The sequence below is a fragment of the Lynx rufus genome, unplaced genomic scaffold (assembly GCF_022079265.1).
Source record: "Lynx rufus isolate CCGP_SWC_20201006 ecotype Redwood Valley unplaced genomic scaffold, mLynRuf1.p SCAF_18, whole genome shotgun sequence".
Taxonomy (NCBI): Eukaryota; Metazoa; Chordata; class Mammalia; order Carnivora; family Felidae; genus Lynx; species Lynx rufus.
The window spans coordinates 6,189,363-6,211,512 of NW_025814832.1; the positions used below are offsets into that span (position 1 = coordinate 6,189,363).

At 43.5% G+C, this 22,150-nt stretch overlaps 1 long non-coding RNA gene across 1 annotated transcript in view; it reads left to right on the top strand.

The window, feature by feature from the left end:
* Positions 1-20,629, top strand: part of LOC124513047 (uncharacterized) — a 40,736-nt gene extending 20,107 nt beyond the window's left edge. Inside the window, exons 2-3 of the long non-coding RNA XR_006962285.1 lie at positions 2,966-3,095; positions 20,547-20,629. This is a non-coding gene — a long non-coding RNA (uncharacterized LOC124513047). The remainder of the gene's footprint in view (positions 1-2,965; positions 3,096-20,546) is intronic.
* Positions 20,630-22,150: the final 1,521 nt, after the last annotated feature.

Genomic DNA, 22,150 nt, shown 5'->3' on the forward strand with positions numbered 1-22,150 from the left:
TGGAACTGGAGGGTATTATGCTAAGTGAAATTAGTCAGAGAAAGACAAAAATCGTATGACTTCACTCATATGAGGACTTTAAGAGACAAAACAGATGAACATAAGGGAAGGTAAATAAAAATAATATAAAAACAGGGAGGGGGACAAAACAGAAGAGATTCATAAATATGGAGAACAAACTGAGGGTTACGGGAGGGGTTGTGGGAGGGGGATGGGCTAAATGGGTAAGGGGCACTAAGGAATCTACTCCTGAAATCATTGTTGCACCATATGCTAACTAATTTGGATGTAAATTTAAAAAAATAAAAAATAAAACAATTTTTAAAAAAAAAGGAGGAAAAAAAAAAGATAGCTTCTCCATGATCTCAATCAGAGTATCAGGAATCTTCCTAGTCCAGTGGTATCTCTTCTGGGTGTTCAGTTGGCCCTTTCTCTGCTTTGTGGTTTGAGTTTCAGCAGAATTCAAAATGGCTAATGGTAAAGCGGAGGAGAACCCTAGAAGGGCCAACGCAAAGGTGGATGCCTGTTGTGAAGGCTGGCTAGCAGTTTCCAGGCCATGATGTTCACCGGTATCTGAAACTCCCTGACGACCAGCCTTGGGTGTGCAGAAACAGCTTCTGTCAAGCCAACCAGGAGTGGCTCAGCACAGAGACTCTTGAAGGGGCTGGAAACACATATCAAAACACTTCAGCTGAAAAAAATGTGCTGTGCACAGAGAGTCAGGATTCTCATCAAGGCCATAACTGCCCATGGTGGTGTAATTTGACACAGATCTCTAGCTGGGAAGAACAACAGGAAAACTGTCCAAAATATGCTTTGATTTCTTGTTACCTCATGATCAAGATGGTTCTTTTACTTACGTGTCTGGTACCCAGCTGGGATGGCTGGAACAGCTCGGGGCTGGGCAGTAGCACCATCTCCTTTGGGGGCCTAGCTTGGGCTTCCTCACCACATGGCTGTCTCAGGGGAGTTAAGTTGCTTACAGGGTGGCTGAATTTCCCTAGAGGGTGCCTTGCAAGAGAGCCAGGTGGAAATGCAAAGCTTCTTATACCTGTCCTTGAAAGTTTCAGAATTTCACTTCTGCCAAATTCTATTGTTCAAGAAGTCAGGAAGGCCAGCCCAGATTTAAGGGGAGGGGGAATTCGACAATACCTCTTGAAGGGGGAGGGCATGCCATCTTTGAAAAACCCAATCTGCCATACCTCAGAACTCTAAAATTTTCTAAGAACTTTTTTCTTTTCTTTTCTTTTCTTTTCTCTTCTTTTCTTTTCTTTTTTTCTTTTCTCTTATTCTCTTCTCTTCCTCTTCCCTTCCCTTCCTTTCTCTTCTCTTTTAAAAAAAATTTTTTTTAATGTTTATTTATTTCTGAGACAGAGAAAGACAGAGCATGAGTAGGGGAGGGGCAGAGAGAGAGGGAGACACAGAATCTGAAACAGGCTCCAGGCTCTGAGCTGTCAGCACAGAGCCCGACGCGGGGCTTGAACTCACAAACCATGAGATCGTGACCTGAGCTGAAGTCGGTCGCTCAACCGACTAAGCCACCCAGGTGCCCTTCCTTTCTCTTCTCTTAAGTGGAGCCCCAACTCAGGGCTTGAACTCAACAATAAGATCAAGAACTGAGTTGTGATCAAGAGTCAGATGCTTAACTGACTGAGCCACCTGTAACAACTTTCTAGTATTGGTAATTCTAGTGTGCTGTATTTTTGTAGGAAAAAAACCTAAATTTTGCTCTTGGTAAGTTTATTTGGCAAGTTGGAAATTTATTACTTTGCAAAGAACAAAGTGTCTATATTTGAGTTTTAGCCATATTTAAGTGTTACAGTGATTTCGAAGAAGCTAGTGACTCCAAAGTAGTAGACTTTGATTAAGTTGACTTTTATTTTATTTGAAAGAGAGAGAGAGGGAGGGTGCAAGTGATCCAAGGACAGAGAGATTGGGAGAGAGAGAGAGAGAGAGAGAGAGAGAGAGAATCCCATGAGGGCAGAGAAGTGGAAGGGAGAGAGAGAAGCGGGGCTTGTGCTCGCCTGATGTAGGACTAGAACTCACGACTGTGCTATCATAACCTGAGCTGAAGTCAGATACTTAACCAACTGAGCCACGTAGGTGCCCTGATTGAGTTGACTTTTAAAACAAAACAAACACCTTTTGGATTTTCAATGTGACATAGACATTATAGTAATAAATCCTTTTCTACAGATTATTTTTATTCAAGAGGATAAACTCAATGAATGTAATAGTCAAAATTTTATAAAGAGATGAAAACAGGATAAGTACAGATAAAATAATACCCAGAAAATCCCCTTCTTCTTTTCCTTCCTCTTCCTCTTCTTCTTTCTCCTCCTCCTCCCCTCCTCCTCGTCCTCCTCCACCTTCTTCTTGCTCTTTTTCTTCTTCTTCCTCTTCTTCTTCCTCTTCTCCTTCTTCCAGAAAATCCTAATCTAAGACTAATTAGACACAACTGCAAGGTCTTAATGATAAGACCCAATGAATTCAACCTCCATTGTTGAACTTGGAGGAATCAGCCCAAGAGAAACCTAAGTCATTACAGCCAATCTCCTTCACATCATCTTTTGGGGTCCAGTCAGCAGAATGGGACTTGCATCTAGACATAAACCCAGTCACCAGCACAGAAAAAGTCCATGAGTAGGGGTGGACCAGTGGGGAAGAGGGGAAGATCTGCATAAGAGCACAGATAAAGAAGGTTCAGTCTGGAGGATAGTCATCAAATTAGCAGAATCTTCAAGGAAGCAGGCAATGCAAGACAGTAGGACTCCTGGGTGGGACGTAATAGGGGAGGCATCAAGGAGTCTCCAGATAGCACAGACACCATGAAGGCCCAAGATTCAGGGGCAATGCTCAGATTCCCAAGAGAGACTAGACTTGCAAACGCAAAGGACGTGTAGTTACTTGAAACAAAACAAGATTAATGCCAGTTACATACCAGTCATGTTCTCTTCTGTCTAAGGTTATGACCAGTCGTGGGAGCAGAGGTGGAGCTGAAGTGGAAATCAGCTGATCAGATGTGAGGGTCCCAGGAGGCCTGTCCAGGACAGGAACTAAGCATATTTGGCCAGAAACAACACAGTGACTCCCAGGTGAGTGTGTCCCAGAATCACCTAACTGGGTTGTTTAAAAGTCATATTGTGGGCTCTACCCCTAGTGACCCGGGGTCAGCATAGTGGGGTGTGCACCTCAGGATTCTGCATCTTTACAACCCTCCCAAGTGACTCCTTCAGCCCACATTTTCAGAACGACAGGAAGCACAATCCTTTCCACTTAGTTGCGGGTTCAGAGATGACAAGGGCAACCGCTTGAAGGTTTTAGCTCACAGATGGAACTTCTAGAATTTGAGAAGACTTCAGAGGCCCTTCGACATAATGGGGCTTCGTGAATAATTCGTCAGAAATGACCTTATCTCTGGGCCCCTGGGTGGCTCAGTCAGTTGGGCCTCCGACTCTGGCTCGAGTCATGATCTCGAAGTTTGTGAATTCAAGCCCCATGTCGGGCTCTGTGCTGACAGCTCAGAGCTGGGAGCCTGCTTCAGATTCTGTGTCTCCTTCTCTGTCTCTGCCCCTCCCCTGCTCACACTGTCTCTCTATCTCTCTCTCTGAAAAATAAATAGCCATTTAAAAAAAGAAAAAAAATGACCTTATCTCACAAATTTTGCGTTTCCATCTCTGCAGCAGGGCTATAACTGCCACATCAGAGGTTTGAAATTTAACTGGGAATATTTTGCATCATTTAAAAATGTGAAGCATTTGAGAAGTTTCCCAGCCTGATTTCAAGAGCCACACATTTGAAAATAAAAATGCTTTTTTCCCCTTAAACTAACTCTTGTTGATGGTAGAAAGTTAAAAATTTAGATAAGCAAAAATAATATTTTTAAACATCCGTAGTCCCACTACCCAGAGATAACCACAATTAACCTCCTAGTGTATATATTTCCAGCCTTTGCCTAGACAAATATACTCGTATATGGGCTTGTTTTTCTCCCCTTTGTTTTTTTTTTTTTTTAATTTTTTTTTTTAATTTTTTTTTTTTAACGTTTATTTCTTTTTGAGACAGAGAGAGACAGAGCATGAACGGGGGAGGGTCAGAGAGAGAGGGAGACACAGAATCTGAAACAGGCTCCAGGCTCTGAGCTGTCAGCACAGAGCCCGACGCGGGGCTCAAACTCACGGACCGCGAGATCATGACCTGAGCCGAAGTCGGCCGTTCAACTGACTGAGCCACCCGGGCGCCCCTAATTTTTTAAATGTTTATTTAGTTTTGAGCGAGAGAGAGAGAGAGAGAGAGAGAGAGAGCATGCACATGAGCGAGTGGGGGAGGGGCAGACAAATGGAGACACAGAATCGGAAGCAGGCTCCAGGTTCTGAGCTGTCAGCACAGAGCCCAACGAGGGGCTCGAACTCACAAACCGTGAGATCATGACCTGAACCGAAATCAGATTCTCAGGATGCTCAGGATGCTCAACCAACTGAGCCACCCAGGTGCCCCTCCCATAAATGGGATGATACTGTACACGCCTCAGTAGTGGTGGTTGTTTTAAAAGACTTTGTTTTAGGACCAGGCTCTGATGTCATTCTCTGTGCCTCCTAGACCCTCTGGTATTCCAATTCTACTTCCCTCAGCATTTCGGCTTTGTTCTTTTTTTTTTTTTTTAAGCTTATTTATTGGGGTGCCTAGGTGGCTCAGTTGGTTAAATATCTGACTCTTGATTTTGACTCAGGTCATGATCTCAGGGTTTGTGGGATTGAGTCCAGGGTTGGGCTCTGTGCTGACAACATGGGGCCTGCTTAGGATCCTCTCTCTCTCTTTCTCTCTCTCTCCCCCTCTGTTCCTCTCCTGCTCATGTTGATGATCTCTCCCTCTCTCTAAATAAATAAATAAACTTAAAATGTAAGCTTCTTCTTAAAAAAAAAAAATAATAATTGCCAGAAGGAAGTGTAAGTGAAGAGGGAAACTCCACAGCCCGAGGAGCAAAAATGCAGACATGCAGACTTAGCATCCAGTGGGAAATAGACATAAGAGGGAGTTCACTTATTTGTGCTTTCAGTGCATATTTATTGACCACCTCTTGTATCCCCGAAACTTATTCTAGGTACTGGCAATACAGCAGCAAATCTCTGCTGTCATGAAGTTTTCGTTGTACTGGACAGAGATAGGAAATAAACGCGTGAGAAAGAGACACACAGAGATTCTAGATGGTGACACATTTAATGAAAAAATAAAATACGGTGAGGTGATAGAAAGTGGCTTCAGCAGGGAGCAGGCCGCTTTAGACAGGTCACAAGAGGCTTAACGACAGAAGTCGGATTTGAGTCGATATGAGGAGGAGTCTAGGCAGCTGGACTAGCTTCCACAAAGGCTCTGGGGCAGGAGGGAGCTCAGGGTATTTGAGGAAGAGAAGGAAAGCCCATTGTGGATGGAGTGAAGCCAGCAAGGAGAGCTAAAGCAGGTGATATGGGAGAGCTCGGCAGGGGCCTGACCACACGGGGCTTATAGACCAGGGTGAGGGCTTCAGTTCCTGCTAAGGATGACAGGAAGACAGGAAGACGTTGGAATATTAAGGGGAGGTTTCCACTTTTATTTTTACTTTTATTTTTTTTATTTGAGAGAGAGAGAGGGCGTGAGTGGGGGAGAGGGAAGGAGGGAGGGAGAGAGAGAGAAAGAGAGGGAGAGAGAGAGAATCTTAAGCAGGCTCCATGCTCAGTGTAGATCCTGCAACCCTGGGATCATGAACTGAGCCGAATTCCAGAGTCAGATGCTCAACTGCCTGAGCCACCCAGGCACCCTGGGAGGTTTCCATTTTTAAAAGTTCCTGCTGGTTATTATTGTGAACATGGAGTGTAGGAGGGCATGAACGGCAGCAGGGAGGCTGATAAGAGATCACAGCAGTAAGTAGAGAAGTAACATTTTGGGATATGTGTGACAGTAGGAGCTGAAAAAAATAAAGAACAAGTTGGACAAGCATTTAGATGTGTAGACTGTGGACAAAGCGAGGTCACGTGACACAGAGGCTAGTGAACCAGCTTAAAACAACCCGGGCAGCCCACGAGGCTTGAGGTACCCGAGGGATCCTGTTGCCCTCAGTGCCCAGAGGCCCACGTGCTGTAGTGGGGGAACCCCTGCACAATTTTCTGTCTCCATTCATGTCACCTGAGCATCAAAACAATGGGCCTATGCCCTGATGTTTCAGACTTCTTAGGGGCAACAGCTCTTTCAGTATCTTCTAGAAGTCCCTCTCTCCCCAGCGCTCAGATCAACACTGCACTAAGGGGGTGGCTCAGTCAGTTAAGCATCCGACTCTTGATTTCTGCTCAGGTCATGATTTCACGGTTCGTGGGGTCGAGCCCCACATCAGGCTCTGCACTGCCTGAGGAGCCTGCGTGGGATCCTCTCTCTCCCTTGCTCTCTACTCCTCCCCTCCCCTGCTCACTCTCTTTCTCTCTCAAAATAAATAAACTGGAAAAAAAAATAATAAACTCTCCGCTTCCAATACCCTGTCCTCTGGTAGGGGAGATGTTTGTGCAACAACTTTTATACTAATGGAGTCCCAGGGACAGACTCCTCTAGGTCCCCTACTGGAGCCTCCTCGCACTCCATGGCCAAACTTGTCTAACTAGCCCAGTGCTGCACACAGGTTCCAGCCAAGACGGCTTCAGCAGTGTTATTTTAAACCTCCCTAATTAATCTTCTCTAACATGTTAAAATATTAAGATCCTATTAGCAAAATTGATTTTGATAATCTAAACTTGAAATAAATACTTGGCTAGCAATACCTCTAATCTGAGTTTGCTGGATTTTTGAACGTTTTCCTCCGATTAAAAAAAAAAAAAACAGGGAAACAAACCAAAGAGTTAGAAATAAGGCACGCTATTATAATTTCTAGACTAAATTTGAGTGCTAAACCGAGTGTCCAAATACCAGATGTCAGTCATCGGAAATACTCTCTTTTCCCACCGAAATTCAGTCTTCCCAATGTCTGATCCAGTACTAATAGAAGATAGAAGAACTGTGCATCAATAGTGTCAGATTATTCAGGATTAGATTATGAGGAATTAATGTACCTGCTTGTCCAGTCAAGGGTCCATGGGTCCCTAGAATCAAAGGCTTATCCCTGGAGAAAACCTGAGCGTTGGTTTGAAGAAGAGCAGAGACTGAGGCTGCTCCCCTCAGCTTTTTCTCTTTCTCAGCCCCACCGCTATGTGCGGGTGGTTCGTGTGGGGTGTGTGTGTGTGTGTGTGTGTGTATGGGTGTGTGTGGTGTGTGTGTATGTGGTATGTGGGGTGTGTGTGTGGTGTGGGTGTGTGTGGTATGTATCTTCAAAGAGGAATCTGATGGCCCAGCTCAGATTTTCAAGCCATATTTTCAAGCCACAAGTCATAGGTCACTGACCAGGCCAGGAATTAGTTGCCTTTGGACCTGAGGTCTATCTCTGACCGTGTGGGTTATGGCCAGGGAACTCAGGGTCATACGGTATACCACGTGATCATTCAGGAGCGGCTAGATCTGGGAGCAGGAGTCCCCCAGAAGAGGATAGATGGGCAGACATGCTAAAATACCCTTTAGTATATCCTCCCTATCTGGGACTCAGGGGTCCACTCATGACTGCTAGGTTAATGTGTTGCTACCCAAGTCTCCTTGGTAGCAATAAGACCCAGGACCCAGTCCCTTGGGGGCATCTAGCTGATCCTGAGTCGCCATTGTCCCACCACCAACTGAGCCAGCCAGGCACCCCTGAATAGAGCTTATCAAAAAAATAAACTAAATATAAAATCAAAATAATTACTTTTCATATGTTTTCAAAATAATTTTACTTCTAAAATACTTAACACTACCTATCACAATTAAAAGGCAATATAAATATATTTTTTTAAAGACTTTATTTTTAAGTAACCTCTATACCCAACATGGGGCTTGAACTTACAACCCTGAGATCCAGAGTCACATGCTCTACCCACTAAGCCAGCCAGGCACCCTGGCAATGTAAATCTAGTAAATGAATATCAAACGTTAAATGGAAATTACTTAAGTAAAGCCAAAATGTTTGTTTTTGAAAATTCAACGTAATTTTGTTAATTATTTTTATTTTTTAAAAAATCTATGCATTTCTAGAATAACACCACGTAGTGCCTTTGAAAAGAAGCGATATTACACTTCACTCATATTCCGTATACAGGTGTAGTTGAAGAGTTGAATTGTTTAGTATTGCAAAATCCTTCCCAGTCAGCATGCACAACTGTTTTGAGTGCTGTGCTATTTTGTTAATTTGTGGGTACCTCCAGGACCACAAATTAAAATGCAAAGAAGATGTAAGAAAATGGAATTCAGGGGCACCTGGGTGGCTCAGCTGGTTAAGCGTCTGACTTCGGCTCAGGTCATGATCTCATGGTTTGTGAGTTTGAGCCCCACGTCGGGCTCTGTGCTGACAGCTCAGAGCCTGGAGCCTGCTTCAGGTTCGGTGTCTCCCTCTCTCACTGTTCCTCCCCTGCCTGTGCTCTGTCTCTCAAAAATAAATAAACATTTAAAAAGTTAAAAAAAAAAAAAAAAGGAAAATGGAGTTCAGCACTCCTGAGAAATGATAGCTCAATAGGCAGAAATCTTTTATACTCACGCTGAGTCGTAGGAGGGAGGATTTGACAAATTAACCAGCTTGGTATCTCTCTTACCTAAATATTCTCCCTGCCCACCAGGATGCATCGTCTTTAATGCCAGCCCCTGCCCAGCTCACAGGCTGCAAGGCATTGTTCTCAGCCACCTTTTGTATTGAGAACAAAGGACAAACGCACAGGGGCTTAACCAGCATTGGTGGATGTTGAGAATTACAGATTGCTCTCTGCCATGCTGAGCACCAGATCCTGGGTGATCCAGGCACCGGTTATGTTCTTCAGGTGACTCATATTATCAGGGAAGTCTGGTGGGGGGAAGATAAGGAAGGGCAACAGTATCGTAGATATTGTTAGAATTGTTAGAATCCTACCACACAGTAGCTCAAACGACTGAAATTTGCAAAACTTATGGATGATTTTGCTAAAGAAATCATGCTTCACGCTATTTGTAAGATCACTTAATTGTTGTATGGACAGAACTGATTTCACGTATATTTTCAAGTTTCAGTGTTAGCTTTAAATTTTAAAAATATGCTTATTTAGTAACATATTGGTATTATCAAGCATGATGACATTTACTTATTAATGTTCTAGAGTATGGCAAAACAAAATATTCTTGTTTATGCATTGGGGTGGGGGAAACAAAGATCTTACAGAGACCCACGTAGACCAGCTATGCTGCTCATCCCGGGGTGACACATTTCTTTTCTTTTAAAAAAATTTTTTTAAAACATTTTTAAAATTTATTTTTTAAAGGTTTTATTTCAATTCCAGTTATTTATTTACTGAGAGAGAGAGAGAGAGAGAGAGAATGTGAGAGGGGCAGAGAGAGAGGGTGAGAGAGAGAAATCCCAAGCAGGGTCCGTGCTCTCAGCGCAGAGCCTGATGCGGGGCTCAAACTCACAAAAGCATGAGATCATGACCTGAGCTGAAATCAAGAGTCGGATGTTCAACCAACTGAGCCACCCAGGCGCCCTGACATTTCTCTTCTGATGGTCTTCTTGCTAGAGGTAGTTGGATTTTTTGTTATCTGATATACACACACATACACACACACATGCACACACTCCCTCTCTCCCTTCCTCCCTCCCTCTACCCTCAGTTTTCCAAATTATGCAATAACAGGAAGCAGAAATGACCAGAACTCACAATTCCAACTTTTGCTTAGCAAATTTACAGAAGGAAGTAAGAAAACAGGTGGGACCAGTCAAGGAACTGAGGCACACGAAGGTTAAATGACTGTACTGGAAAGGACTGTCAAGGGAAATACGAAGAAAGCTTTTCTAGATTAACCCCCAAACCACTGTGATGCCTGTGGCAGCGTGGAATTCTGGAACTTTTCTTATGACTTAGTCCATATGTGTAACCACATGTGCCACTCCATTGCGGACTCTGCCTGATGTGTGGTTCTTGGCTTACCAACGGAAACCTCATCTTATCTAGATCTCTCTAGCAATGCCACTTCATTTGCATTTACTGGGAGCAGTCGATTTTTCCCCCTGGATTTTGGTTACTAAACAGATGGAACTTTTCAAAGCTCAGAACAGCCACTCGGCGCAGGGCTGACCCAAGGTCGGTGTTCTGGTTGCTGTGCATCCTCTCTGAAAGGTGTCTGCTATTTCTTCCACTCCTTAGATTATTTTGCTTATTAGAGTCTGGCGTTCCCAGGGGGATCTGAGGGCGAGTGAGAACAAAAGCAAACAAGATGGCCTGAAAAACATTCCCTGTGCTTTTGACCTTCGAGGGACCTGCTAGGAAATGGAAAGCCTTTTGCTCTGCTTCCTGAGACAACTGTAGCAAAAGGAATTTTCAGCTGGGTATTATTTTTGGGAAGCGTTCAGATTTCTCTGAGCTGATTTTTTCCCCCTAACAGAACAGGAGTAAAGAAATCCAAAGATTATCTTAACAAAAATAGAGGCAATGCTCCTCTGTCTGTCTCCCTGTGTGCTGAAGCAATTAGGTTAGGATAGTGTATTTATGTGAGTAGGCCCTTTCTCTAGACATGTTCAGAACTCAAAATGTTATGAAGATCTTTAATGCTATGATTTAAACCTAAAGACCTTTTCTGTAAGTTAGGAAAGAAAAAGAAGTAAGAAATGATTAGTACTTTTGGATAAGATAGTGACTCCGAATGCTAACATCGAATTCCACCCCACCTTGTGCCCCCAGTTCCTGAAAGAAGGGAATAAAACACAGTAATGAGCATCAATGCCACATTTCAGAAATGTTGAGGGGCGCCTGGGTGGCTCTGTCAGTTAAGGGGCCAACTTCAGCTCAGGTCATGATCTCACGGTTCGTGGGTTCAAGCCTCACATCAGGCTCTGTGCCGACAGTGTGGAGCCTGCTTGGGATTCTCTCTGTCTCTCTCCCCCCACCTCTCTCTTTTTTATAAATAAATAAATAAATAAATAAATAAATAAATAAATAAATAAATAAAGGAATGTTGAAGAATTTGTACTGGACTATAGCAAGTAGTCCATCTTGAAGGAAGAGGTCCAGGATATCCTGACGTGCCTTCTCCCCAGGAAGCAGAGTTCTAGAAGAATTATAGGAGATCCTGGATCCCACTAATATGTTCTTTTTTTTTAATGTTTATTTATTTTGAGAGGGAGGGAGAGAGAGAGCGTGAGCAAGAAGGGGCAGAGAGAGAGGGGAGAGAGGGAGTCCCAAGCAGGCTCTGCACTGCCAGCACAGAACCCAACATAGGACTCAATCCCATGGACTGTGAGATCGTGACCTGAGCCAAAACCAAGAGTCAGACGCTTAACCAACTGAGCCACCCAGGCGCCGCCCCACCCCCACCCCCACCCTCCACTCACTTAGGAAGAACATAAATGAAAGGTGAAAATAGACCTGGGTAATCACTACATTTGGAATCTCTTTTACCTTTAAAAAACAGTTGTACAGGAGGCCCATAGTTACAAGTGAGTCCCTATGGGGAAGGGGAACCCTTTCTGAGAATAGGTGCAGCAATAAAGGAGGCTATACCAGGGACTTGGGGCCCCCCAGGCTAGTCTCATGGGCCTCAGAGAAAGCTGGCCCAGGTGCATCATCAAACACTTGGGGTCACAGTGTCTGCTCATGAGCTGATAACCCTGAGCCCTTCCTTTTTCCCTGAGGTTAAGGGTCAAAGAGGCCTTGAAATTAAGATAGGAGAAGAGCATCTTAGCATCTGGTAGACAGGAGGAGATGGTGACAGGATCCCAAGAGAGTCATCATTTACCTTGTTTCAGGGCCTAATAAGATGCTTGTCTCTCAATTTTCAAAGGTGGAAAGGCAGAAAAAAACCAACAACACAGGAACCATTAAAATATTCTGTGACATGAAGAGAAGGGAACATAGCTCCCGAGGAAAACCTCTCTGTGGAATAAGAGTTGGGGAGGAAAAGAGGCCCCTGGGTGTCTCAGTCGGTTAAGCGTCCGATTTCGGCTCAGGTCATGATCTCACGGTTCATGAATTCGAGCCCCATGTTGGGCTCTGTGACAGCTCAGAGCCTGGACCTGCTTCACATTCTGTGTCTCCCTCTCTCTCTGCCCCTCCCCTGCTCACACTATGTCTCTCTCTCTCTCAAAAATAAATAAACATTGAAAACAAAGTAAAAAAAATAAATAAAACAAAACAAACAACAACACACACACAAAACCCTATTATATTAAGAATTAGAAGACTGCTTTTTTTAACTATCCCAAACTAGTATCTTCAAAAATGCTTAGAGTATTCCCACTAATATCAGGTCAAAACTATCACCATTACTACTTAACATTGGTCCTCAAATTCCAGTTCTTGCAAAGCAAGAAAAAGAAGTAAAGCGGGACTATTAGAAAGGTGTTGAATTTATCATTTGCACATCACATGATCATTTACATAAAAAACAAGTAAAGAGGTCAGTTATAAGTATATAAAAATCAATAGCTTTGAAGGGCACTGGGGTGGCTCCGTCGGTTAAGTGTCCCAATCTTAATTTCACCTCAGGTCATGATCTCATGGTTTGTGGGATTGAGCCCCATATCAGGCTCCAGAGCCTGCTTGGGATTTTCTTTCTCCCTCTGTCTCTGCCCCTCCCCTCTTCTCAAGCACACGCATACTCTCTCTCAAAATAAATACACTTAAAAAAATTAACAGCTTCAAAATGTTAGTTTAAAAAACCCAGATTACATAAAATGGGTGTTATATAAATGAATTATATTAATAATAGCAACAAAAACATAAACAGAAAATGTCAAACCTTTAATGAAAGAGTATGCCTTGGGGGGAGGACTGGATATTGTCAAGAGGCTGTTCGCCTTGAATACATTTATAAATTTAATATAATTCCAATCAGAGTGACAAGGGGATTTTTATTTCGGAACTTGACAAGATATCTAGAAAAATAACCAAATAAAACACATTGACAGTCACCAAGAGCTGGGCTTGCGTGGCAGATCTTAAAATGTGTCCTAAAGCCTCAGTGACCCAGGCAGACTTGCCCGGGCAGCTCTGAAAGGTCAGACAGATTCTTGTGTGTGATACTCAACACACAAGTGCACACTAAGAAATCAACATGAGAAGGTGAAGGTGCTCATTTTTTAAATGAGCAGTTCACAGAAGAAAGATTGCAACTGGCCAATAAACAAATAGTTTTTGATGCAAAATAAAGCAGGATGTCATTGTTACCTACCTAACTGGAAAACAGGAAAGACTGTTGGTGAGGATGACTGTTGGGGAGATGAACCTTCCTGGACACCGCTGGGGAAGTGACCATGCCTGCCTGGCATCCCTGCCTCGTCTTCCTTTTTTTAAAGTGTATTTTATTTATTTTGAGAAAGAGAGAAAGAGAGAGAGCCCTTGAGTGAGTGGGGGAGGGACAGAGAAGGGGAGAGAGAGAGAGAAAGAGAGAGAGAGAGAGAGAGAGAGAGAGAGAGAATCCCAAGCAGGCTCTGCACTGTCAGCACAGGACCCAACTCAGGGCTCCATCTCATGACCCGTGAGACCATGACCTGAGTCGAAATAAAGAGTCTGATGCTCAGCTGACAGAGCCACCCAGGAGCCCCCCCCTTCTTTTGATAATGGTACTCTGATATTTCCATAAGGAACCACCAACTTTCTCCCATAGTCCACATGCTTTAGGTGGGGCTGATCTCACTCACCCCACCTCCACCCCAGGGATAAGCAAAAGACTCAGGTCAGTAAAGGACATAACTTTTGCTTTAAACATCAAGAAAGAAAGCTTCCTTTCCACTGTGGTTGCTAAGGTGGTGGATTGTAGTTCAAGTTTACCTGGAGACAGTACTGCTCAGAGACAGAGCAAGACAATGTCCAGGCAGCATGGTTTGAGCCCCTGGATCCAGTCATTCCTGAAACAAGATGTACCTTCCTCACCCCCAAGGTCCTAGCCATGTGGGCCAATGCCTTCCTTTTGCTGTTGTTACTCAGTTAGGTTCCACTTAGCTTTTTGTCACTTGTAACACTCTAATACACCTATCGATCCCGCAATTCCCTTTCTAGGAAATGGGCTAGGGAAATAATCAGATGTGTGTTCAAACTTTAATGTCCAACAGTATTTTATCACAGAGTTACTTATAAAAGCAAAAAATTAGAAACAACAGGACATTGATCAAATAAATTATAGTATATCTACAAGATAAAAGACACAACAATTAAAAATAATGATTTAGGAAGTTAGTTAAGGAAGTATTTTTAGGATATGTGCAGTCAGTAATTCTTTTCTTTGTGCTTATATGTTCATCTCCATTTTTTCTTAATGAGCAAATATTTCTATAATTAGGAGGGTAGAAACAAAAGTATGTATTTTTTTATTTTATTTTTAATTTTTTAAAATTTACATCCAAGTTAGTTAGCATATAGTGCAACAATGATTTCAGGAGTAGATTCCTTAGTGCCCCTTCCCCATTTAGCCCATCCTCCCTCCCACAACCCTTCCCGTAACCCTCAGTTTGTTCTCCATATTTATGAATCTCTTCTGTTTTGTCCCCCTCCCTGTTTTTATATTATTTTTGTTTCCCTTCCCTTAGGTTCATCTGTTTTGTCTCTTAAAGTCCTCATATGAGTGAAGTCATAGGATTTTTGTCTTTCTCTGACTGACTAATTTCACTTAGCATAATACCCTCCAGTTCCATCCGCGTAGTTGCAAATGGCAAGATTTCGTTCTTTTTGATTGCCGAGTAATACTCCATTGTGTGTGTGTGTGTGTGTGTGTGTGTGTGTGTGTGTGTGTATATATATATATATATATATATATCCCATGTCTTCTTCATCCATTCATCCATCGATGGACATTTGGGCTCTTTCCATACTTTGGCTATTGTTGATAGTGCTGCTATAAACATGGGGGTGCATGTGTCCCTTCGAAACAGCACACGTGTATCCCTTGGATAAATGCCTAGTAGTGCAATTGCTGGGTTGTAGGGTAGTTCTATTTGTAGTTTTTTGAGGAACGTCCATACTGTTTTCCATAGTGGCTGCACCAGCTTGCTTTCCCAAAAGTATGTATGTTTTTAAAAATCCATGATTAGAGAAAATTATACATACCACTGATTTATCCATCTTTTTTTTTTTCCATCATCATATCTTATACTTCTACTCAATCTCCCCTGGTGATTTTATGTTTTTAATTCTTAAAATTTATTTATTTTTTTAAATGTTTATTTTTGAGAGAGAGAGAGAGAGAGAGAAAGAGAGAGAGAGAGAGAGGAAGAGGCAGAGATAAGGAGACAGAGGATCTGAAGCAGGCTTCCCACTGTCAGCCCAGAGCTGAATGCGGGGTTCGAACTTATAAACCATGAGATCATGACCTGAGCTGAAGTGAGACGCTTAACCAAATGAGCCACCCAGGCACCCCTCCCTGGTGATTTTTTAACCCACCTTACCAGGTAATATCGTTCTAAAGAATGGGGACTGTTATTTCTATGTTCAATGCAGTTGCTAGCCCATTGTGGACATTTAACAAAATAACATGTAATTGTACCTGGCAAGTACTCCCTTCAGGAATTTTGTTGTGATATTAGGGTCAAAGTGGTGAAGCAAAACCCATCCAAGACATCCAAGAAAGCTCAGGCCTTCCACCTCCCTTACCTCTCTTACCGAACTTCCCCTTCCCAGCGAAGTGTTGATCTCAACCCAACACACCTGATTTTGTTTGTGTATATTCAGCCCCAGAGATTGGGTGGATGTGGAGTGATAATGAGGGCAAGGTGTCCTCTTCTCTTATCATTTTATTTATTTTTATCTCTATGAAAATCGGATGCTATGCAATCCTGTTTTTTTTATCAGCAGCAACCTCAGTTGTGTCCAGAGGTTGTCGTCATGAGCATCCATGCCCAGTAAAGCCTGGGGGTCTCTCTTAGCAAAAGAACACTCTGAACTAGTTTCCTACAACCGTGCTATCCTCTATGGTAGCCACAAGCCACATATGGTACTTAAATTTAAATTAAGTAGGGGGTGCCTGGTTAGCGCGGTCAGTTAAGCAGTGGGCTTGATTTCAGCTCAGGTCATGATCCCAGGATCGAACTCCGCTTCAGGTTCTGTACTGGGCATGAAGCCTGCTTAAGATTCTCTCTCTCTCTTTCTCTCTGCCCCTCTCCCCTGCTTGCACTCTCTCTTTCTCTTTTAAACAAATAAATGAATAAATAAATTAAGTAAAATAAAATAAAAATAAAAATTCAATCCCTCAGTCACACTAGCCACACTACCAGGGCTCCATAGCCACACCTAGCTGGGGGTTCCATATGAGATGACTTAGACACAAAACATTTTAAGCATCCCAGAAAAATCCTGTGACAGTATTGGTCTAGAAAATCCCTTATGCTCTCCCACCCAATGGAATTTAAAACAAAGGAAACTAGTTCTTAGGATACCATGTTAGCCATGAGCAGAGATTGTAAATATCCCTCTTCCGGGCAGGACAAGAGGGAAATTCCTTTGTGTTAAACTTTCTGTACTCAACTGACTTTGGAGGCTTAGGGATCTTTATCAGAATTTGTTTTAGAAGGAAGACAAGAATTAAAAAAAAAATCTTCTAAGTCAGAGAGGATTTTTTTTTTTTTTTTGCTAAGATTCTTTGCTCTTTTCCATTTTAATCCAGTCTATTTGGGGATCCCAAAAGTTGATTTGATGGATTAGCTTTCTGGAACAACAAGGGTCACACTATTTTCTCAGGCCCTCTGCCTACTGGTTGCTTCTCCAGAGTGTCAACAAGCTCTTTTCTTGTTTATTGGATATTGTTTTTAACCACTGACAAAGATCAACAATTTAATAGGACTGCTGATGAAAGTTGTAAACCTCTATGGAGAGCAATTTGGTCTCTCTATCAAAGTTACAAATGCACATGGCCTTTGACCCAGGAATTCCCCTTCATGAATTTATCCCACAGACATACTCATGCAGCAAAAATGACATCTGTGCCAGGTTATTCACTGCTGCACTATTTAGAAACTTTGGAACAACCTACATGCCCATGAATAGGGATCTGCATAAATACGCTATGTCATTCATATAACAGAATACTGTGAACATACATACCATACAAAAGGGTGGAAAAGCTCTTTATGTGCTAGCTGGGAACCATTTCAAAAATCTATTGTTATGTGAAGAATAACACGCCATTATCTGTGTTTTTGAAAAGGTATAGAGTAGAGGAAGGATGTACAGAATATTTACGTGTGTGGAGAAGAGTGCCAAAAGCACTTTGCCAAACCTGATAACTTTGACTGACTTCATGGTCTAGCAAGGCCCTGGGGCCTGAAGAATGACAGGATTTTAATGGGACATCCCCTCACAAATATGAGGTTCTGAAGGTCCACCCCTCTCTGAGAGAGGAGGGAAATGGGGAGCTGTAGGGGGTGAGGGGTGAGAAGGAAACTTTAAGGACATGTACTGAGGTACCATTTCAGTGTTGTATCATGTGGATCAATTGTCGATTAGAAAATATATTTAAAGGGGCGTGTGGGTGGCTCAGTTGGTTAAGCATCCAACTCTTGATTTTGACTCAGGTCATGATCTCATGATTGGTGAGATCGAGCCCTAAGTCAGGCTCTGTGCTGACAGCGTAGAGCCTGCTTGAGAATCTCTGTCTCTCTTTCTCTCTGCCCCTCCCCTGCATGCACGTGCTTTCTCTCTCTCTCTTGCAAAAAATAAGTGAACTTAAAAAATTAGGAAATATAATTTAAAATAGAAAAACATTGATCTTTCCAAAAGACTCCCTCACCTTAAACCTTTCTTTCACAGTTTTTGTTAACTGATAAATTGGGAGTTAGAGGAATGGCTTTCATGTCTGGTAACATGACAGACTGGGTAACCCTACTGAGTCTCCCTCTGAGAACAGCTAATTATGACAGATGAAATATGAGACATGTCTTCTTGAATGTATCTGTGATCTGGGAAGAAAGTAAACAATCCCTGGACAAGGACCAGAGAAGAGTGCCAAAGGCACTTTGCCAGACCTGATAACTTTGACTGACTTCATGGCCTAGCAAGGCCCTGGGGCCTGCAGAATGTCAAGATTTTAATGGGACATCCCCTCACACATATGAGGTTCTGAAGGCCCACCCCTCAGGGAAGAGATACATTTAAAATACCACTCCCCCCCCCCACACACACACCAAATAAAATACAACAAAACAAAATAAAATACCACCCTCACCTCCAGCAGTCTACAAAGAAAGTAGCCTTTTTCTTTTTTAATGTTTATTTATTTGAGAGAAAGAGAGAGATACAATGCAGGTGAGGAGCAGAGAGAGAGGGGGAGACAGAGTATCCAAAATGGGCTCTGCACTGACAGCAGCGAGCCCAACCTGGGGCTCCAGCTCATGAACCATGACATCATAACCTGAGCTGAAGTTGGATGCTCAACGGACTGAGCCACCCAGGTGCCCTGAAAGTAGCCTATCTTAAATCTTGGCACGGAGAATGGGGGGAACTCCTTCTCTACCTCCATCCACAAGAAATCTTAAACCCAAGCTGGTTCCACACAGGCTGCAGCCTCAACTTCAGAACCTCAAGGTGAGGATGTACAGTGGTCCCTGGAAGATAATGTTCTCTAGTGCCTGACAGAATCAAGCACAGACCCTTTCTGGAAGAACCCACTTTTATCTTTGGACTCAAAGAATTTCTACAGAAAAGGGAGATGAAGGGGCACCTGGGTGGCTCAGTTGGTTAAGCGTCTGACTTCGGCTCAGATCATGAGCTCGCAGTTTGTGAGTCTGAGCCCTGCGTTGGGCTCTGTGTTGATGGCTCAGAACCTGGAGCCTGCTTCAGATTCTGTGTCTCCCTCTCTGTCTGCCCCTCCCCTGCTGGCACTCTTGTCTCTCTCTCTCTCAAAAATAAATAAACATTAAAAAAATTTTTTTTTAAGAAAAGAAAAGGGAGATGAAAATTGAGAAGATTAGTAAACACTCAAGGAAACAAGGCATCACAAACAGGAGCTCACAGAACCCAAATGTAGAATCCGACTTGCAAAATCACCGGATATTGAAATGATCAGAGCTGGAACATTCGAGAATAAAAGAGAGACTTCAAACTCTGAGTAAGAGCGAAGGGTTTTAAAAAAGAACCAGGGTTGGGGTGCCTGGGTGGCTCAGTTGGTTGAGCGTCAGTCTTCGGCCCAGGTCATGATCTCGCGGTTGTGAGTTCAAGCCCCCATCAGGCTCTGTGCTGACAGCTCAGAGCCTAGAGCCTGCTTCAGATTCTGTGTCTCCCTCTCTTTCTCTCTGCTCCTCCCCAGCTCGCGTTCACACACACACACACACTCTCTCTCTCTCTCAAAAAAAAACAAAAACAAAAACAAAAAAACATGTAAAAAAGAATCAGGGAAGCCTGGGTGGCTCAGTTGGTTAAGCCTCCAACTTCGGCTCCGGTCATGTCATGGCTGGTGGGTTCGAGTTCCTGGTTGGGCTCTCTATTGTCAGCGCGGAGCCAGTTCAGCTCTTTGATCCTTTGTCTCCCTCTCTCTGCCCTTCCCCCCTTGTGTGCTCTGTCTCTCTCTCTAAGCATTAAAAAAAATTTTTTTTCAGAGAGAACAAAAGAGAGCTCATAAAAGTAAAATATATTTACTTTACGTATGCGTGAATTCCAATGGAAGTTTGTTCTCACACAGCCCATGAAGCATGTGCTTGCCCACCAGAGCTCTGTGTGTGGCAAACACTGTAAGCTGCCCACCCAACACAACCCAGCTTTACCTGGGCATCAGGGGATCTTAGCTTCCTTCCGGGGAGCCACGCCTCCTCTCCAGCCCCAGGGCCTGAATCCTGATTGGTCAAACTCTAAACCAATCCCGGTTGTCTGTTCTTTTTGCCGGTGATTTTTTTTTTTTTAATTCTTTTTTAACGTTTATTTATTTATTTTTTTTTTATTTTTAAAATTTTTTTTTTTCAACGTTTATTTATTTTTGGGACAGAGAGAGACAGAGCATGAACGGGGGAGGGGCAGAGAGAGAGGGAGACACAGAATGGGAAACAGGCTCCAGGCTCTGAGCCATCAGCCCAGAGCCCGACGCAGGGCTCGAACTCACGGACCGCGAGATCGTGACCTGGCTGAAGTCGGACGCTTAACCGACTGCGCCACCCAGGCGCCCCACGTTTATTTATTTTTGAGACAGAGGGAGACAGAGCATTAATGGGGGAGGGTCAGAGAGAGGGAGACACAGAATCCAAAACAGGCCCCAGGCTCTGAGCTGCCAGCACAGAGCCCCACGCGGGGCTCGAACTCATGGACCGTAAGATCATGACCTGAGCCGAAGTCGGCCGCTTAACCGACTGAGCCACCCAGGCGCCCTTTTTTGCCGGTGATTGATAGGCAAAGGGTTGTGAAGCCATTCTAGGCATTAAGATATGAGGGGGAGTCGGCTGGGGGCTTTGGGAAAAGAAAGTAGCCTTCTCTGCCTGTGTAAAGAGATAAATGGAGAAACATTGCTTTTCTAACTCTAGCCATTGCTGTCTGCAGTGTGAAGCACGGAGCTACAGCAGCCATCTTAGGACCGTGTGGGGAGCTGGCCTAGAAGGACAAACCAGTACTCTGAAGGTAAGGTGGCAAGAACCTGAGTCCTTAGTGACTCAATTTTGCTGGTCAATTAACTAATTGGAGTCATCTGACCTCCAGAATTCTTGCTATACGAGATGATTCCTTTCACAGTTGTGTACGCCATTTTGAGTTGGGCTTTCAGTGATTTGCATCAGGAGGCTTCTCGAGGGACAGCCCACACTCTCACACTGCGACACACACCTGGGGCAGCAGATCAAACCCAAACAAGAGGAGCAGGGACTAATTCACAACCAGTTGGCCACTCCCCTGGATCTTCTAGAAAAACTGTGGTTGGCCTCTCCCCAACTTCCAGAGGACAAGGGTCCAGGGGCAATGGGATGTGGTCTGGCACTTAGGAACTGAAGAAGAGTATCTGCTTTGCACCGAGAGTTCAGCTTTTGACGTCATTCGTGTAGTTACTCATTACAAGTGTAGACACTAGGTAGGATGTAAGGACAAACAGTGCTGTAGAACAAACAGGGTGCATCTTCTGGGGCCCCTCCCTTCCACGCTCACCAATCCCCTTGTTGGTGCCAACCCCACCCCTCTCCACAGGTACCGGTCCCTCTTGCAGACTCTTTGACAGGAGGTAGAATTCTGTACCATCTGAGAGTTTGCGTGTGGGCTGGATCAGGCCCAGCGTGGACCTTGCGCACTAAAAAATCAGAGTGAGCTCTTAAACAGCACCCTCCTGCTTTGGGGTGAACTCTATTCCCTAGCCTATTCCACACCCACTCAGAACCTAAAGAAGGGCTGGAGTCAGACTGTCCTACAGAAATCTATTGATTCATTCCAAGAGGAGCTCGCCATGCCCTATTTAAACCTCTGTGGTTTTTTAAAAGTTTTTATTTAAGTACCAGTTAGTAAACCTACAGTGTAATATTAGTTTCAGACGTACAATATAGTGATTCAACACTTCTATACATTACTCAGTGCTCGTCACAACAAGTGCACTCCTTAATCCCGCCACCAATTTCACCCATCCCCCCATCCACTTCCCTTCTGGTAACCATCAGTTTATAGTTAAGAGTTTGTTTCTCTATAGTAAAGAGTTTGCTTCTTGGTTTGCCTCTCTCTCTGTCCCCCTCTCTCTCTTTTTTCCCCCTTATTCATTTTAAACCTCTATGATGTTGCACATTCTATTTACTCTCCTTGCTCACCTGCCGAGCTCATACTCACTCTTCAAGGCCAACTGAAATATCATTTCCTCCATGAAGCCACCATAATTCCCAGTCTCTCTTCACACCATTATCCCTCCTTGACAAAAGAGATCACCTCTTTCTCCACATTCCCAGCATGCTTTGGACACATCTTTGTTCACTTGGTATCGAAAATCATTTGCTTGTGTGTGTGTATTTCTCTCTCACACATTGCTACTCTAATATGAGTATACATATGACTGAGAAAACCGTAATTTCGAAAAGATTAAAATAAGCCCTTTATGAGGATATATAACAAACTTCTACAATCAACAATAAAAATAACAAATACCCAATTAAAAATGTGCAAAGGACCTAAATCAACAT